The sequence below is a fragment of the Lutra lutra genome, chromosome 4, assembly GCF_902655055.1.
Source record: "Lutra lutra chromosome 4, mLutLut1.2, whole genome shotgun sequence".
Classification (NCBI taxonomy): domain Eukaryota; kingdom Metazoa; phylum Chordata; class Mammalia; order Carnivora; family Mustelidae; genus Lutra; species Lutra lutra.
In genome coordinates this window covers 1,730,101-1,734,739 of record NC_062281.1, presented here as the reverse complement: position 1 = coordinate 1,734,739, position 4,639 = coordinate 1,730,101, and positions in this window count along the sequence as shown.

Here is a 4,639-nt window from a genome sequence, read left to right as displayed (position 1 = left end):
ACCCCTCCCCCTGGGGCCTCGGGCTGACCCCTCCCCCAGGACCTGCCGGCCACCAGCAGGGTTTATCCCTGTAGTTTTCCTGGGGGTTGGGCCAGAGGAAATCCTGTTGAGAGAGAAAGACCGCTCCTCCTCCGATGAGCTCAGGGTGAGGCCCAGAGGTGAGGCCAGTGGGCAGGAAGCAGGGGTCCCAAAGGATTGGGCCCCAAGGAGCCTGGGGGTGACCCCACAAGAGGGTCACTGGGGAGGTTTCCACCGTAAGTGCCGTCGGAAGGTGGACCCCGGGCTTGGAGAGAACGGGGACCCTGGGGCCTGTGGGCAGCTGGCCTGAGGCCTCCACCTGGGGGCCAATCTCAGAGCCATGTGTAGAGAGAAAGCCTGGAATAAGCTCCCCACCCCCCCGGGACGGGCTGCCACCGCCTCGGTGGGCGTGTTGGAAGCTGCAGCCAGGAGGGACTGTGCTCGGAGGCCGGTGAGTGGCGGAGGGTGTTTCTCTCTCCGCCGCCCATCACGCCCCCCTGCTCCCTGACAGGACCGGTGGGGCTGGTGCGATAGGGTCGGGGGGCACCCGACACAGCCCTGCCCGGGCTCTGGGGCACTGTAGGGTCACATGAAGTGCTTTCCCAATCCCCACGAACCCTCTGGATCCCCACAAGAAGAGGGGCCGGAGCGGACCCCGGGATGCATCGGGCGGGACTTGTGAGAGGCTCAGCACCCCCGCACCGCCATCGGGTGGGGCCGGAGGGACCTTCAGGCCGTAGGGGTGATGTGACTCTGGAGGGACGTGGTCACCCAGGGGCAGTTCTGAGCAGAAGTGGGGAGGCACTGGGGCACTGGGAACAGACGGGTCCCCCCTAGCCGAGAGGCTTAGTGCCCCCAGGCCTGTGCTCAGCGGGTATGCCCCCCAAGGCTGGCAGCATGGCCGGGGGGGGGGTGGCTAGGGGAGGGCGTCATGCTTCCCAAAGGCTTTTCCCCAGGCCCTCAGCCCAGCCTGGAGGGCGCGTCCTGGAGAAGGAAGAAACGGGGACTGGGGAAACTGAGGCCTGACTGCAGTTGGAGAAGAGGGTTTCAGGACAGGAATGGCCCATTTCCCCAGGAGCTTGCAGAGGGCCTAGCTGGAGACAAAGTCTCAGGGGACCCTGGGGACGGAGCTGGCAAGCTCCAGCCCAGCTGGGGTCAGAAGTCAAGCAGTGACCAGGACTCAAAGGGCAACTTCTAGACAGGGGAGTGTGGGTGCCGTGGTGCATCCATTGCCTTGTGGTTGGGGACCAAAGATCTGAGGAAGCAAGAGATGGCCCTCATCCCAGTGTGGGCGCAGAGTCCGGTACAGCCCGGGAGGGCTTCTTGGAGGACGCAGAGAGGGACAGAGGAACCTGGGTGCTCTTGGGGGTACCATGGTGAGAGGAGGGGCAGGGATGCACACACAGGTGGGGCATCCTGGGAGGAGTGACAATGGCGGCAGTGGGGATCAGGGGAGGGGACGAGGGTGGGGTTGGGCGAGGACCCCAGCTGGAGCAGTGAGGCTTAGCGGAGACAGAAGGCAGTGTGGCTGCTCAGCGGCAGGGGTGCGGTGGGAGATGGAGTCAGGTCCCTGGTGCAGGGAGGAGTGTGGGGTGATTGGGGGGGCAAGCGGGCCGAGGGGTGAGGACAGGCCCTGTTGTGGCCAAGGTCACATCCCTGACCTTGCCCTCAGTTCCCCAGCATGCACCTGTCATGGCTAGAGTTGGAAGCCCAGAACCCGGTGAAGAGAAATCACGGAGCAGCACGGGGCACCCGCACCCCCATCCGGAGTTGCTCCGGGTGAGGGAGGGCCCTGAACAGCCTGAGCCCTTGGGTCACATGGGGGGTCGGGGAGCCCAAGCTGCTCACGTCTCAAGGGGCCGGCTCTGCCTAGGCCTCCCACTGTGCTCGCCAGTCTCACCATGACTCTGCTCCATGCTGCCCAAGTTGCCCAAGATCCACACGGGGGCTGGGGGAGCTGGGGAGGCAGGGCAGTGGGGACCGCACTGTGTCAGATGGACGGATCCCTCCCTGGGCGGGGGAGAGGTGGGAAGGGAAAGACAGGCTCCTCTGAGTCCTGTTACAGCCCACGGCTCCCCACGACAGGCTGTCACCGTCTGACTCATTCACTTATTCAAGCAGATGAAAACTGAAGCCCGGAACGTACTGTCCCCCATCAGCTCAGGAAAGGAAGAAGGTGTGACCGAGGCAGGCTGTGTCCTGGGGGCTCAGCCGGGTAGGCAGACAGATGCATAAGCAAACAGTCTCTCCAAAGGGCAAGGGCCCCATGGAAGCCGTCCAGTTCTGCCTGGGAGAATCAGGGCAGGCCTCCTGGAGGAAGGGGCATCTGAGTTGGGGCCTGAAGCATAGGTAGGAGTTCGCCAGCTGGCGAGGAAGGGAGAGGTATTGCAGCGCACAATGGGAAACTGCCTATGAAGACCCAGAGCAGGCTCCAGCCAGGGTCAGGGCAGGGGTGTGGTGTGCAAGAGCGGAGCCCAGGGGAAGGAGGTATTTGCAAAGGGGAGCTTGGCAGAGGTGGGGGGGTGGAGGGGCACTCACGTGGCCCACACAGTAGGGGGCTACGTGCTGGTATCCTTATTAAACGCAATGCTCTGGATTCGGGTTTTGCCTTTGGTAACAGGGAGCCCTGTGAGATCCCAAAGTGGCGGGAGCAGGGTCTGGGAGATAAGAAGACAGTGTCTGGTCTCCACCAGACTCTGGACTTCCAGGCTCCACCAAAGGCCTCAGCAACACTGTCCCACACTCTCCTCCCAGGTTGGCTCCTGCTCCCGCCCCCACAGGCCCCAGCTGCCCCCACTCCTCCACCCTGATTCTCCAGGGTCCAGCAGGGCCGGAGGGGGCCGGGGATGGAGAGGCTGGGGAGGGACAGGGACGTGGAGGCTTCCAGATGCCCACAGCCAAACCACCTGGGCCAAGGCTCACACCTCCTGTGGTCAGCCCGACCATGGCCCAGTCCCACAGGACCCCTCCTGCTGCAAGCCTGGGCTCAGATCTGGTCCTCCCCCATGTGCTGTGTGGCCTTGGGCAGATTACTAAGGCTCTCTGGGCCTCGGTTTCCCATAGAGCAGCTCCTGCTGCCTAGGGCTGCGATGAAGGTTGACTGAGCATCTCCGTGTAAAAGGACCCTGACCGCTGGCCGCTGACCACGCTGGGGCGGGAGCAGCAGGAGAAAGACAGCAGAAATGTGAGGCCACCTGGAGGGGAGTGGGGTGCAGATCCTCAGGGCACCCCCTAGGAGGGCTGGCAGCAGGGAGGGGCCAGGGAAGGAGGTGCCTGAGGCAGAAGGACTGGGAGACCAGCACAGCCTGGCGAGTGGAGGGAGGGAAGAGAACACGCCGGGCACGGAGCCCAGCGGCTGTCCTCTCCGACGACTTTCCCGGCTGCGGCCTGAAGCGGCGCCCCCGCGATGATTTCTTTGCCCACTGGCTGCAACGTCCTTCTGTGCGTCTGGCCCCGTTCAGCGCTCGCTCTCTCACAGGAGATTCGAGAAGCCTGGAATAACACAGACTTTGTCCTAGTTTTCTGGCAACACTGTGAGGCTCCAAGAGTGTGTGTTGAGTGAATGAATGAGTGAGAGAGTAAATGAGCAGGAGCAGCGGGCAGCGGGAGTGTTCGGGGCCCGCGATGGGCTCAGGGCCCAGCTTCCAAGACCTCCCTGCCTCCCCCCTGCTTCCTCCTTCCCCCACTCCCTCCCTCCTCCCCCCTGCCTCCGGCTCCACCAACAGCCCCCCCACCCCACCCCCCCACCGCAGGCCATGCCCAGCTGTGTCAGGTGGGCCCTGGTGGCTGCACCCTGTCAGCTGGGCCAGCCTTAGCCCTGCCCTGCTCTTCCCTAGTGCCCCCTGCCCACATGTCAGAGCTGGGACTGGGGGCTAGGCCTGGTCTTGGCCACAGGCCAGCTGCTAGCCTTCTGCTCGGTGTGGGGCTGGGGCACTCTGAGGGCATGGCCAGTTGGGGGCTCCCTCCGGGGGCCCAGAGGACTCTGCACCTCCCAACCATGCCTGCAGGCCAGCCCTGCCCTTTGGAGGTAGCCTGGAGCAAGGAAGGAGAGAAGCTTAAAAGCAGCCAGGCAAAGAGTGGCCAGCCACGATAGTAAGGGTCACACGTGGGCTGAGCAGGATGGCAGGGGGCACCGACTCTGTCTGCCCCAGTTAGAATTCCAGCCAGCTGAAGTTAATTCCAGCCCAACAGTAGTGGCTCAAACAAGTGCATCTTCCTCTCCTATCAGAAGTCCAGAGCGGGCAGCCCAGCCCTAGTTTGCAAACCCCATGCCCCGCCAAGGATACTGACACCTGCTGCCTTCTTAATGCGGGATTTTTCCCCCCCTCCCTCTTGTCTCCAATATGGCTGCTTTACCTCCAACCATCACATCACCAAACAGCAAAAGTCACATCACAGTGGCAAAAGGGGTGAATGGTTCTGCATCTGCTGAAAAGTGTTTTCCTGTCAACCCCACCCAGGGACTTCTTATTCTGCATTGGCAAGAAACAGGCTGCAAGGCTAAAGGTTCTGGAGAGGGGCTCTGGGGACAGCCATGTGGCCACTTCAGACCAAAGCAGGGCTTCAGTGGGGAAGAGAAGGGCGTGTATGAGAGAAGGCCGCCGGCGGATCTGTAGAGAAA